Raw genomic sequence first — 15,026 nt, 5'->3', positions numbered from 1 at the left:
GAAGAACAAAACTGAAGTGCTTATGGCTGGCTTATTTGGATTCTGGTTTACAAAGTGTAGAGCATTATCTTTGTCAGTGTGTGAGGAAATGCAATTGCACTGTGGATCTCTACATCAAAAACCATCTAATTTAATTAATTAATTGAGTATTATATCAGCAAGAAAAGAATTACTGTAGTTATTTCAGAGATGCTTATTGATTTTATACATGTGATCTGTCTGCAAAGGTTAATATGAATTTGTCAAAAATCTAAGTTCATTTTGCTACAGAATTATTATGGTATTAGGATTTAGGATTAGCATACTATGACTATTGGGATTCTTAATGGTATCCTAACAAATACAAAAATATTTTGAGGTCTTTCTAAAAAGGGACTGGATAAGGACCGAGGAGTAAAGGAGGAAGAAAAGGCTGCAATTTAAGTAGGTGTGAGATTGTCTACAGATGGAGAGTTAAGGATAGAGAACAACAAAGGAGAAAGAAAGAAATAAAATCAACAACAAACTATAGGCAGACTTCCAAGACCTTACAAGTAAAATTACAGTAGTTTAGGTGTACTTGGTTTAAAGTTCACTCATTCACATTTTTCACTTAAAAAGTCACCCATAAATACCAGAAATAAAAGCTCACCAATCAAAAGCAATCAAAGCTACATTTTAAAAGCTAGCTCTGCCCCTCTGTTCTTCCCCCCAGGCTTCCAACTTCCCATCTCAGGACTGTCAGTAGCTGTCAGCAGATCATATGAGAAATTCATCTGAACATACAACATAACTTGACAGGCAATACATCAGAAAACCTAGATGTGACAACAGCAAATTCTACCAGATGGTCCTGGATCATATCTATCTATTAAAAAAATTCTGACAGAAAAAAAAATTCTAACCACACATAAGCAGAGCTTCTGAGGAATGGAAAAAAAAAATCTGTTTCACCCTTTGTCCTAACCATGCCAGAAAAGGAGATACACAACAGCTCCAGCTTGTTCTCAACAGTTTGTCCTCTCATTAATATCTATATGTATATTTAATCCTCCTCTCCAAAGAAAAGTCTTCTAAATAAAGATGGCTCTCCCTTAAAGGCAGTATGTACTACTAACAATGCTGCTTTTCAATTGAGAAAATTCTGTCAATGACTCTGGAGCCTGGTCTTGCTCCAGCACCAGCCTGGTCTCCAGGAACACCAAAACCATGTGGTTAGCCCTGGGAGTAGCTGCAAAATTGAAGCACATTCAAGACTCCCTGTTTGCCACCTTTCCCATCTCCCTGTTGCTCTGGCAGGCAGCAGATTCTGTCAGGTTCAGGCTGCCTACAAACCTCATCAGCCTCTGCAGCAACTCCTTTAGGAGAGACCTTGGATTGCCTTGTCCACTGCTGGTGACGCAGGTCAAACACTGACTGTCCAAACCTACCCTCAATCCAGGTAAAACTGCCTTTGATACATGTGGAGTACAAATGACATTCCAGCAGGCACAGCCTGCTCCAGCCTCAGGCCCACAGGAAACAGAGCTGTGGCAGGCACAGGGTCAGGACACTGTGCCACCCTCTGAGAGATAAGCACAGTCCCACGGCAGCAAACTCCAGGTTCAGAAGCAGCTCCATGGCCATTTCACTGATGCTGTCACTGTTCTTCAGGTGAGCACCACCAGCCTGGCCACAGCAGCAGCTCAGCTGTGACAAAAGTGAGAGGCCTATGAAACGCAAATCAAACTGGAGCAGGCTGTCACTGCTCCAGTGAGACCCTCAGGGACACCATTCCTTGCTCCTGTTCTGCCCCTGCCTTCTAAGCTGTGTGCAGACACAAGTTTTGCTCTGTGAGATGAAGTTGTGTGTAACTGCAAAGAACTACCACGTGTCCTTGTCCTCCCAATTACCCACGCTTGGAAGTAAAAGGTATTTAGTCAAACATATTTTTAATTGGTAAAGCAGACGGACATGAATCTGAATCACAGAGGGAAGGAAGACAGTGAAGGATGTGGTGTTACTTTATCATTGTTTAATAGGGCAGGATGGTGCTCCAAGTCCTTTGGAAATCTGACAGTTGCTTTGAATACAAAGCTGTGACTGTGGAAGAAAACAGATCTACTCCCTGTCAGTGCACAAGCTGCACTCCACAGCTCAGGGCTGAGGCAATCTCTCTTCAGGCCAGTGTGGCACAATCAGTTTCCACCAAGAAACCAGACTGATCCTTTAACCAAGGAGTAGTTCTGTATATCACACAAACCTTTTTTCCTTCCCCTAAGGACAGCTCCTTCCATTACAGACTCTCCTTTGCTGTTAATCAAAGTGCACCCGTTTCCTGAGTGAGAAACACCTGAGTGTGGGATTACTCCAGTGCGCTGTTTATTGTCTCCATCCAATCCATTTTACAATTATCACCTTCAGCACAGAGAGAAAGCTACTTTTACATCATAGCCCTGAGAACAAAAAGCTTATGAAAAAGCCAATTCTGCCCTCGAACTTCAATGAGGAATGTATGATTTTTCACTGTGCCTTTGTCATTTTGACATAAAAGAAAAAGTGACATTTTCAAGTTTTGTTGTTGTGCACCAGTGTGGTTTCAAATACTGCAGAAGAACATAATTACATTTATAGACACCTTTGACTGGAACTTAAATGTTGCAACAGCTCTAATAGTCTCTTAGAGATAAGAAAAATAGGCATTTAGCTCAAAATGTATGTTCTGATTAAACTGAAAATGGACATCATCTTTTTACTGGACTGCTTTTTGGCATCTAAAATTTTTTTCTATAAATACTAGACTATGATTTTTCAAATCATCAACTTCCTACAGAGAGAAAAATACACATCTTACTATTTTACTGTTCTCAGCTGAAATACTGTAAAAGAGAAGGCATAACATGTATTTAGTAAAATTAATAGAAAGTCACTTCCTCCCATTCGATATTTAATATCTCATTAGAAAAGCAAAAAATAGTGCAAATCAAAGTCCATGAATCAGCTGTTTACTTTATTTATTTATAGGCATTTATATAGTGCTCATCACCATAGCAACCAGGAACCTTTTCTTCTTCTTGTTCAAAGGAAAAGTTGTAATTTCAAAATGTGATCCTTTGATGTCACAGTGCAAATAGGTACTTAGGTCCTTTGCTGCAAACACTTTAGGCAGGTGCCTGAAGTACACCAACCAAGTCAAGGTGCAATGAAAGAGACAGAAACAGAGAAAGGAAAAATAAAAGGAGAGGAACCATGAAACAAGTGAGAAAAAGGGAAAGAGGGAAAGAGTAAAGGGCTTCCTTATGAAAATCCACAAGGCACCGTGTCCCACAGTAAGCCATGATCACCCCAGTATGTTTTACCTGTAATAACAAGTGTCTGGTTCATGGAGAAGAGTCCAATTAATGGAGACCAATCAGCAAGTTCCAAATTTATGCTGAGGGCACTGAAGCAAGGATTTCTAAAAGGATAGTACCTTAAAAATGAGGCTGCAGAGGGCTGTCTCCCGTTTGAGAGCAGAGAAGTCAGGAGCTTCACTTTGACTCCTACTCTATTCTGATCCCCCAGCAATTAGGCATTACCAAATTCCCACAGAATTAACAGACCTTTTTAAAAATGCCATCTGCTCACAAAACATCAAAGGAAATGTGTAAATTAAAACACTGCTCCTGCATACACCACTACAGAATGAATTACTAGGTATGTCCTGCAATTGCAGTTTCCTCATGATACTGCTGGGAACTTCTTTTGAGACCCCCAAAAGAGACTGAAATTGGTTTTAAGCCAATCAAATTGGTTTTTCATCTGGTTCCTTCCCACCACTGTATAGATTATACACATACATGAACAACATAATATTTCAGATTCTTTTTAAAGCTAATGAATTTCTAATTGGGACAGAAAGGAAAAAAAAAAAGATATCTTTGGCCTGTTGTCATTTTGTTACGTAAGAGACATTATCATGAAGATTTCCTCAAGACACTGGTATGTGAAATTGTTATCTTCTGCATTTAGCTTGATCCTAACTTCCTCATAAACCAATACTGTCCAAAGCAGTTAAATAAGGAGTGTTCAGTTGTTACTAAACTAAACACATAAATCTTTACTGGAGACTGGTGGTTATTTTGTAGTCTTTTTTTATACTGTATTCTAAATAGGGCAGAAGCTGCATGTATGACAGCAGGAAAAGTGACAAGTTCCTTATCTGGAAAAGCACCAGCAGGCACTGTTATCAGAGCAGACCAGCTCTTTTAAAGTGGATTGATGAAGCTATTTTTAAAAACACCTAATAACATCACAGAGGAGACTCTGATCTCTGCAAAGGTGAGCCGCACAGCTCGATACTCCTGGGAGGCAGCTAATGAAACTGAAGCTTGTCATACACAGACTGCGCCCAGTAATTGGCTTTGAACACTCCCAGCTGAGCCTCCCCCGTGCCGAGCTCAGTGCCCGCTCACAGCCCGTGCCAAACGCAGCCAGAGCCGGGCACTGCCGGGCACCACCAGGGGTGAGCGGCCCTCTCCCCTGCCCTGCCAGCAGGCAGAACCTGGGCAGTAATCCATGGCAATGCAACAAACCTGCACACTTGGAAGGCAAGGAAAGAAACCTGCTTTCTTCCAGCCCTTCACACCTACCAGCTGGCTCCCAGGACAGGGAGAGACAGCTGTGTGGGAAAGGTGGCAGAGTGGTGTCGCAGCAGGTGGTGTGCTGATGGAGAAGGGAACACGTTCTGCCACAGAAGGTGAAGGAAAGGGGGGAGACCTAACCCTTTAGAAGGAAGAGGGTCCCATGTCATGCCTTCATCCAGCACAGCAGAACCACCAACAAATGCTAACCTGTGGCAACCCAGGAAATTCCTCTGGCTGCCCTGGAAGACTCGAGCCCTTGCCCAGGGGGCTCAGAGACCTCAGCACAGAGCCCAAGACCCCTGTGCCTTTGATTTAGCCCTTGGAAAAAACAATTACCAATCTTATATGAAGAATTACAAGCCACAGAAGTTTAAGTGGAATGACAGTGAATTTATCACAGGGTGAAAAATAGGTTTTTGAGGTTTTTAGAATGGGGGTTCAGGGGACAAGATGGAGGAATTGGGGTGTGTCCTGTCTTTCTCCTTCTTGGCCTCCATCTTCTGCTGTGATGATGGCACTTTTAGATTGGTTTAGAGTAGAAGCTCGCTGTCTAACATAGGTGATAGGTATTGGAAAGTAATTGTAACTACTGTACATGTAGTTTTTAGTATAAAAAAGATAACACAGCCCGGAGGTGGGCAGAGTGCCTCTGACTGTCTTGCTGAGCAGACCTCGGCAGGCCAGGAGAAAGAATTCTATAGATAAGATACAAAAAACAACCTTGAGACAGAGAAATGAAGAGCTCTGACTCCTCCTTTGAGCGCTGGGCTGGGAAAAGAGACTCTAACATATCTTGGGGTCACTCTGACCAGCTGAGACCCTGAGACTAGCCCTCAGTGCTGTGTCATTGGTGCAAAGTCCCTTAGGGACAGCTGCTGGCTTCCCCAGGAAGGCAGCCAGCAAAAGAGAGGAGCATCACTCATCTTCCCCAAAACTGCACTGACCCTTCCCAGCCTGCTCTTCCCTGGCCTTTGTGGACCCACAGATCTACTCTACCTCTCAATGTAAACTTCAACACCGAATTCTGCAACCATCCTGGAACACAACCTAAGAAAATACTGTCCCACAGTGTGAGATCTTTGCCCTTTTGAAGAAATTTTATCTGCATAGCTGAGGATCTGTGATCTGGTTCTGGCTCTGTGGTTTAATGCTCTCCTTTGCGCCACCTCCTTTTTCATGATTCTTCCTGCCTCCCACTACTTCCTAGAAAAATCCACTCCCTCATAGCCTAGATACACCCTGACTGGAAAAGCCATTTTAAATAGAAAGCAGTTTCTTCTGCTGAGAAAAGTCATCTATGGCTCTGATCATTTGACAGTTTTACTCGTGGAAGATCTCTCCAGGTCCCTATGTTTTAAAAGACCTTGCTATGTTAGAGCATAGGCCAGACACATTAAAAACTCTGGGGAGCAGCAACTGAATGTGGGTTAATGTCATTGGGAACCATTTAAACCCACAGCACTTATGGAACACTTTAAAGCAACAACTTTTAAGAGAAAGGGGGTGAGAAAAAGGGGAATAAGAATATTCAATTTCCAGATGATTGAAGCAAACCTCAGTAAGTTCACAATGAGATGCAACTGAGGAGATTGGAAATTTAGCTGGAAAGAGATTTCCATATAGTCAATCCATTTTTCACATTGCTGAATAGAGAGTGGGCTCTAAGTAACTAGTTCCAAAACATTACCCAGGCATCTAGAGTGCATGTTCATGGCACACTTCACAAGTGTTGGAAGCTGAACTCCAGCTTTGATGACAGCTAATTAAAACACAAAAATGAGACTCCAAGTAAAACTGCCACCTTGCAATCATAAACCGTTCAAAATGCACTCTGGCAGAAAAGCAGACTGCAAGGCAGCTTTCCTGTATCTACTTCACACATTTGGTATCTACCACGGTTTTGAAAATGACATTGCAAAATAAACACCCTGTCTTACAGCTGATGTGTTTAGCATAAGTCAGATTTGTTTCAGGGAGAACGTCCTTGCAGAGAATAAGAGCTCCTCTGGTTCCCAGCTAAGTCAAGGCTTGATCTAACAAGCCAGTCAATCAGTTCAAGCGTTTTGAGATTGCTCTTAAAAGGAGCCGTTTCTGTTTTATTACCAAAGTCAGCAGTCACCGTTTAACAGTCAGCATTTGTCAATAGTTACCCAACTATGGCACTGGTGTGAAAACACTGATACGTTCCCTTGGCTTGAGCAGTTGTTCAGATACAGTCCTTATTCTCGTCACCAGGGGAGAGTGTGCCTCTCCAATGGATTGATTTTTCTAAACATGAAGCCTTTATCTTCATAGCCCATTAAAACACTGGGTTAATTGAGGGGGGCTGGAAGGGAACAAGGGGACCCAGCAGACACACAGAGCCCACCCTCGGAACATGCATGTGCAATGCATCCAGAGCTGACACAGCCAAGAGAAACTTTTCCACCATGCTTAGTCAGCACGCAATAATTAAAAAGGTGCAGGGTGTGATAAGCCGGCATCCCTATCCATTGGGGCCAAACTCGCAAATTCATTGCTAAGCTTTCAAAGCCGAAGACAGCTGTCGGCGGGCTAGGGGGGGTGGTGTTCCAAGGCACTCAGCCATCAAGGAAAACTCTCAGGAGAGCATAATTACATCTTCACCTTCCCCAGTAGGCTTTAAACCTGCAGCGCCTTTGACCTCTGGGGAGGTTATCAGAGTTGGGATGGAACAGCTGCCTGCTCCGCTCCGCTCACCGCGGGCTGCCCTGCCGGCCCGGAGCGCTCTCGCTGCCCGCCTGTGCGGCGGTGCCCGTGGCCGCGGCGCCAGCCCCGCTCCGGGAGGGCTCATCGCATCCGCCTCCCCGCCGCGGGGTCGCCGCCGACCACGAGGGACATGGCCCCGCTCCCCCCGCTTCCTCATAACCTCCTCTCCTCTCATTCCCTCCCTTCGGGAAGAAGGCGACAGCGGCCACCGCCACCCCCCACGAACCGCCCCCTGCGGGAGCCCGGGCCGGCCCCCGTCCGCGCCGCCTCACCTGCCGCCCGCGGCAGCGACCGCCCCTCGGCCCGGCCCGGCCCGGCCCCGCCGCCCCGGCCGCCTCCTCGCTCACGGTGTCCCCGCCCGGCGGCGGGCGGGAACGGGGCGGGCGGGCCTGGCAGGCCGCGCATGCCCGGTGCGGGCCAAGGGCATTGTGGAGGCTGCAGTTCGCGGGGCCCTGAGGGCGGCCGTCCTGTTTGGGCGCTCAGTGCGCACGCTGTCCCCGCTCCTGTCCCCCCTCCCGTCCCCGCGCTCAGCGCCCACCCTGCCCCTGGCCCTGCTCGGGGTTGTTCCGCGTACACCCTGCACTCGGTGCCAGCTCCCACCCCTGCTCGCACCGCAGTCCGGCGGGTTCCCTTCCCGGCTCTCTTCCCGGCCCGCCCAGCCCTTGCCTCCTCGGCTGATCGTTTTCCTGGAACCCTCTGCTTTTCCCAGCCCTCTGCGTTGCCCACCTGCAGCTCTCATCTTCCTCCCAAATCTACTTCAGCCTCCACAGAGACATCGAATCATCAAGGCTGGGAGAGACCTTTCAGATCATTCAGTCCAAGTGTCCACCCAGCACTACCGCTGTCACCCCTAAACCACTTCACCCAGCACCAGGTCCAAGTGTCTCTTGAGCTCCTCCAGAGATGTTGACTACAACACACCCTTGGGCAACCTGTTCCAATGCCTGACCACCCTAAACAGGGAAAAAATTGTTTCAAATAGCTTATATGACTCTTCCTGGCCATTTCTTTAGTCCTCTCATGCTAGGCACGGCAGAAGAGACCTGCCCCCGCCTCATTGCAACCTCCCTTCAGGTGGTTGTAGAGGGCAGTGAGGTCTCCCCTCTTTTGCTGTACCTCCCCTTATGCTGTACCTCCTCACACTGTCCTACCTCCGTTCCTCTGTCTTCCTTTCTCACCCTCTGATCCCCCTGCCCAACAGGCTTCTTCCTTGCTGCCCACACTCTTTGCCCCCTTCCACTCAGAAAGAGGTGGTAAAGCAGAGGGCAGCCATCCTGACAATGAGTACACGCCTCCAAATCCACCAGGAAAACCTGACAGATCACAGGCACCTGCATCCTTAGTGGAAGAAGGTTCCTTCTCACCAGGGAAATTGTGACAGTGGTGGCAGGTCACATTCACATGGTGGTGTTTGCTCCAGTCAGGCTTCACCAGAGCAACCCAGAGACCATTACAGCTTGAAAAAACCACTGAGAGCATGCTGAGCCTGCAACAAGAGGCTGGATCACCTGAGCAGGTGGGCACCCCTGGGTATAACAGCACCTCTGCCCCCATCCTCTCCCGAAGTCACTGGGGCTTTTGTTTCTCATGGGAGCTCCCATTTCCAAACCCATACAGAGCTCTCAATGGGAAGGACAGATAGAGGTTTGGTAGCATCTTTCATATTAGCTGGTGTTTGTACGCATAGCTAAATGCTCCCAGAGTGACAGGACTGCTAAACATGCATGCAGGAATTTAATAAAAAAGTTTAACCATTGAAAAGTTTGCTCCTGAAAAGCTGATAATCATGTGGGGGAAATCAAATCTAAAAGCTTAGTGCTTCTTCCTCCAGCCTCTTTTTTCTGCCTTACAGATTTTGTAGCTAATAATCTGAAGAAATAACTTGTGTTACAAGAGATGCACACAAGAACTGAGGGTTTTGAGGAATGCTTGTTGCTACTTAAAATTTAATTTTGTTACAGTGTCTGTGAATTCTAGTGTTGAGCTCTCATGGACTGACAAGGCAAATGTCAGGCTTCTGAGATTTGTTTTTCAGCTTGTTCAAGAACTACTACACTAATGAGCTCCATTGCAAGAGATACCATCTACTCTGCTTCTCATTAAGTTCCTTAGTTATAGTGCAGTCTTGGATAGACTTCAGGATGCTGGACCCACATCCCTTTAACTAGAGCAACAGTACCAAATAATCATTATCATCATAATTTTCATTATTTCATTGGAATTTTCACTGGAATAAAAAGTCCCTATTTCAACAATGTTTAGAGATATCTATTAATCTTCCCAAAGCGTTTGTGAGTAGAAATCCTGACTAAGATTTCACAAATACCTGCTTGCATATTCACGTAAATGTCATCTGCAGTGCTACTTTTCCTCCTTGTTATGAAATATTTAATGAACCAGTCAAAAGCCAGACACTACAGTAATTTGAATCAAGTGGCCAGTCACGTATCGCAGACGATGAATGGCTAAAGACACAGACATAATCGTTCAAGGAAAAAAGAACACCCATAAGCTGAGATGTGTTTCTATGAAATATTCATAAGGTTGTGGTGATTTATTGTCATGTCTGTTTCAGAATAACCTGCAATGGAAAAAAGAGCATAATCTGATAAACTTTTCATGCAGAACAGTCCATTGGTTATTCCTGGAGTAAGAACTTTGTGGACCCACATCTGTTTAAGCACATCGTCTGTACGGGGTAGGGATGGGTTTTCCTTTATGCAAGGTTTTACAGGGGGATACCTATTGGAAGCAGTGTGCTAATGGCAGAGACAGCCCCTTCAGGTGCCCAGGCACAGGTACTTAGTGCAGTTTTGACAATTTAGGTTGCCCAAGACATCTGCACAAGGCTGGTAGATGCAACATGGGATTTATAAGAAGACACTGCAAGGCCTGAACTTGAGCTTCAACATAGTGTCACACAGTTATAGTGCCAAAATCACTTCTGATGTGACCATTCAGGGAATAAATCAGTTTTTGCAGACACAGAGAAAGGATAGGCTCACAACTGGGAGCTAGAACAGCTAAGTCACCCTTTACAGTTCAATAGGCAGAACTATATCTCCAGCCTGAAGCAAACATCGGAATGTTTCCAACCCATACATCCTCTCCTCACATCACCTTCTATACCTATGCTATAGCTCTCATGTACACTCTCTTTGAATGATAAAATACCAGAGGGTTGGGTCCTGGAAGCTGAGTCACTGATGTGCTTGCTCATGAGCATCAACATGTGGGACTGCAGCACTCCAAGCCTTGCTCAGCTGAAGTCAACCAGATCCACTGACTTCTTTGTTGTGTGTCTCTGTGTGAGGCTGCCTCAGCTTTTTTGGCCATTTACCTAATGCCTCTGCTATCCCTTGCTTTTCACTGCCTCTGTGTGCTGCACAAATCGTGGGCACTTGTGCTCTTATCCTTTCCTCAGCAGGATGGAGAGAAGGATCTACTGGGATCTTGCTGGGATTTCGCCACTCAGATTTTTTTCTATGTCAGCTTTGTGAAATGCATTTGGTGGGGTTAGTGGGACACACAATCCCAAGGGATGTAGCAGTTGCCTGTGGTATAATCACAGCCCAGCAGAGCCTGTGGGCTAACCAGCCGGTACGTAAAACTGGATGAGCACCAGTGATTCCAGTCCTGTAAGAGGTAATAAGCAACATCCATGGAGTAAGAGGTAATAAGCAACATCCATGGAGTAGCTGCTGCCTAATCATCCTGTCAAGGAAAACTGTTTCAGCCAAAACCATCAGTGAAGCCTTTTGGGACTGAAGGCACCATGGAACTCCCTGCACATCCGCTCAGCATATGCTAAATGCGGGCAGCAGAGAGAGCTGAACAAGGGACTTTGAAAGTGCTGTATGCCTCAAACCTCTCTTACAAATTCATGTAATTCACTAAAGAAATTATACATATTCATGTCATTTTACCTCAGGACTATGAGTTTGTTTGGAGGGGATAAATGCTTTCTTGCCTCCAAAGAGCAAGATTTCATTAAACTGTCTCTCTTTTGGAAAAAGCAAGCAGTGACCCCAATCTCTGCAGTACCTGGCAGCAAGTAATAGCTGTATCATGATCAGTATCTGCCCTCTAGTAGCAATTTTTCACACACTGATGTTGAACACATGCAGGAGTAAAAAAAGAAATAAATCTGCTGCTGAGCAATGCTGCCATTGAAATGACTTGTGCCTACGAGGTGGTGAGGGCACTGGGTGTTCTGAAAGCACAGCTCTGATCCCAGTGTTTCTCTCCTTAAGCCCAAGGGCTGGGTAATTGCTGCTGCTGCCAAAGAAGGTTAAGTTTTTGTTTATCTTGTTGCAGGTAAAATGAGGTGAAATGAGCACAAACAGGGGAGCAAACATAACTATTCTATACAAAGAGAGATCAAAAAAGGACTTCTAAAGATGACAGTTAAAACTATCCACTGGTTTCATGGTGATACTAAGAGAACAAGAAGACTTCCCAGTTGCACAAGCAGGGCACCAGCCCCTGCTTCTGCTGCTAGCAGTGGGATCCCATGGAGCACAGAGGTGAGCAGCACGTGGCAATCCACACTAGCATGACAGCAAACCAATGGAGAGAGTGGCTCTTTCCTAGCTCCTCCTGGAGTGGTAACAGCTTCTGCTTGGTTTTTTGGAGTAGTCTGCTTGGTTTGGAGTCCAGGACAGTTAGATAAGCAAGCACCTGATTTATTTAGCCATTCACTTATTTAACAACATGGTACAGGCAAACTATTAAGCAATAAGGATTTTTTCTTATAACAGGAAATCCATTCATTTATGGACTTGAAGTAGATGTTTCTGTTAAATACAGAAAAAGACTTGCACTAATCTAAATTCAACCGAATGTGAATCTCCACAATTCAGAAAAGGAATAGGTGAGTACTAATGACAATGAATAAAAAAGACAGGAAAATGGAGAAATCCAATGGCAGTCGGCATCAACAGATGTGCCAAAAGCTCCCTTGTATGACAAAATGACTGTCTCATGCAATATTAGCAACTATCCAAAGCTGGGAAAGTGTGAAAATCTTGTTGCTGTATAAATTATCTAAGACACTCCTGCCAATTATAGACTTGCTGTGAGGAAGAGAGACATTGGTAATCATGACAGCAACTGTTCGAGTGTCGTGTGAATATTCTCGGGCGATTATTCAAATCAATCATTTCTTGTCCGTGTGGGAAAGATTGATCACTCTTAGTACTTTGTGTCACTCAGTGACTGAATTGATGGTGCTCTGCTCTCTGTGGTGTTCTCTCTGTGTAGTCTGCCTGTTTAAGGTGACAGCACTGTCACGTATTTAACTGCTGAGGTGAGGAGCTGTCCAGCAGAAAGTGGGAGAGCATGGGCCCAGAACCCATGAGAAACATTACATAGGTTGTAAGAGACCAGTTCCCTTCTGCACTGAGCAGATGGATTTTTGGAAGTGGCAGGAGCAATGCTGGCAGTTGCCACCGTGGCAAGGCATGAGAGGGCTCTAGATGCAGGGGGAATGTGATCCATTTAATCACTCTTCTTCCACAAAGGATGTTTATGAGACCTGCTAGCCATGTCTTGTCATTACAAGTCCTCCAACTTCAGTGCCTGCCATCCCGGGTCACTGAGAATGACTCCCATATTTGATGATGTTCTTGCCTCCTGCTTTCCCAGCCCGTTGTGCTCTCACCTACCCTCTCACACCTGCTGTTCTGCATAAAGAGGGCCTTCTATCACCACAAATTCTTTCATCTTCCCACCCTTCCTGGCAGGAATTTCTCTAACAGAGAGCTGTGTCCTGCTTCCATGAGAATTACTGCTGGTAAGAGACATGACTGAAAATGTGCAATGTGTCTGTGTGTTCACCAAACTGTGACTACATAAATTTTGGTCTTTGACTTGGCTTGATGCATCTGGTCTTATCTTCCTTTTTGTATATCATGAGGTGTAATTTATCAATTTCCTTTTTTGTTTTTGATTAATATTCCCCATCTATTTCTTCTGCCTCTTCCTGTAAACTATGCATGTATAAAGGCTGATTCCAGCCTGTTGTCACAAGGGGATGCATTAAAGCTGCAGATCTGCCTTTGCAAAGCCTTAAGCACCTGATTTTGTAAATTAAATAAAATACCATCTACATGTTACTGCTAAAACTACCTAGTATCAGCTGCGTTTCAGTACCACAGGGCTTCCCTGCTTCTGTTTGAGAAAGAAAACTAACACCAGCAAATGGTAACATGAAAAAGAATTTGTTCTTTAATAAAATAACAAAACAAAGTCTTCACAGAGGAGTAGTTTCCTTTTTTCCTACATGTAAGTGTTTGTAACAAAATAAAAGAGCGTTTAACTCTTCAGGCTGGTGATAACAAATAAAGATGTGGTTCACCTCGACTTTCACACGCTCTGTCTCTCTTTTCAAAGAGCTTCTTTCCTTTATTCATGAGCTCTTCAGGGACAGGATTTTTAACAGTTCTTTCTGCCAACTTGTGGTTAGCAGAATATTTGCTTTCCTTTTTTTTTTTTTAAGTGTGTGTTGTGGCTCCCAAGTATCCATCTGTAACTCTCTGAAAAATATCTGGTAGCTTGCGGCTAGAATATATTTTGGGATGCCTAGTTTATCACTGGTTAGTTCAGATGCTGAAGTTTAATCTGACACCTGAAAATCACCAAGATGAGCAATCTTTGGAGACCCTCTCTTCAGCCATCTCTTCCAAGTCACCCCACAGAGATTATTGACATTTACTGAACTGTCTGTACTGAACTGTCACACAGGAGAGAATTTTGACTTTTTTTGCTTTAAGACTGCTTATGCCATAGATCTTCCTCATTCCCTGGATCCCTTCTGCACCTCTAATGAAATATGATGCCCTTCATTCATGTAAGGTTTTGCCAGTGCATATCCTATTTTTAGGAAGTTGTTTTATAGGAAAGGAATCAGTTTTATGTATTACACCTCCATAGGAAAAGTGTGAGGTCTGGACATAGAAGATAACTATCCCTCCTTCACTTGATGGTTGAACAGTCCAGCCTTTTGCTCTCTAAAGCATCTACTTTTCGTAAGATGTGAGCTTTGCCCCAGTGTAGCATAGTCTAACTTTTGTCACCTTCATTTAATGACACACGAATATGAAACAAGGAGGCATTGTACCTCATCCCAAGACTGCAACTTGAGAGCCATGTCCATCCTGCAAAACAATGGGAAACATCAAGCCTAGTGCTAAGAAATCCTTGCTTTGCACCCCAGTCTTCCTTCGGGACAATTACTTTGGTTTTCAGCAATTTGTTTCTTTTTGCATGCATGCACAACCCTTGTGGTTCCAAATCCAAGTGGGGATGAGTTACAGTGATTCCTCTGCTCCATAAACACCGCTGCCCACCACCTGGGGAAGTGGTCATCATTCCACCCTTCTCCCACTTGCAGAGGAGTCTGGACTAGCTGGCTCCTGCCTAAAAAGGTTCAGATCTTTCTTCTCAGTGAGAGCAAATGGTCTCTTTGTCTTTTCAACTGAAGGCCAGACTGTGACAGAGAATGGAAACTGGTTGTCCTGCTTTTCAGGATGATCCTGCTCCAGGCCAGGCAGAAGGCAACTACCAGTCCTTGTGTGGCATCATTTTCCAGTGGGAATGTTTGGTCTCAGTGAACTTTCCCACAATTTAGATAGAGCCTTGCCCTCCTTGACAGCAGCCCTAGGTACCACAGAAGTGAACTGGGAGAGCCAGGCCAGGTAATATTGCTGGCTCCCT

The 15,026-nt window shown here is 44.9% G+C and overlaps 1 protein-coding gene across 1 annotated transcript in view; it reads right to left on the bottom strand.

The window, feature by feature from the left end:
• POMGNT2 (protein O-linked mannose N-acetylglucosaminyltransferase 2 (beta 1,4-)) overlaps positions 1 to 7,666 on the bottom strand; it is a 31,705-nt gene extending 24,039 nt beyond the window's left edge. The window contains exon 1 of the mRNA XM_064704734.1: positions 7,583 to 7,666. The gene's annotated coding sequence lies outside the window, so the exon portion shown is untranslated. The remainder of the gene's footprint in view (positions 1 to 7,582) is intronic.
• Positions 7,667 to 15,026: the final 7,360 nt, after the last annotated feature.

Source organism: Zonotrichia leucophrys, chromosome 2, assembly GCF_028769735.1.
Source record: "Zonotrichia leucophrys gambelii isolate GWCS_2022_RI chromosome 2, RI_Zleu_2.0, whole genome shotgun sequence".
Lineage (NCBI taxonomy): Eukaryota > Metazoa > Chordata > Aves > Passeriformes > Passerellidae > Zonotrichia > Zonotrichia leucophrys.
This window is presented reverse-complemented; position numbering and strand designations above follow the sequence as displayed.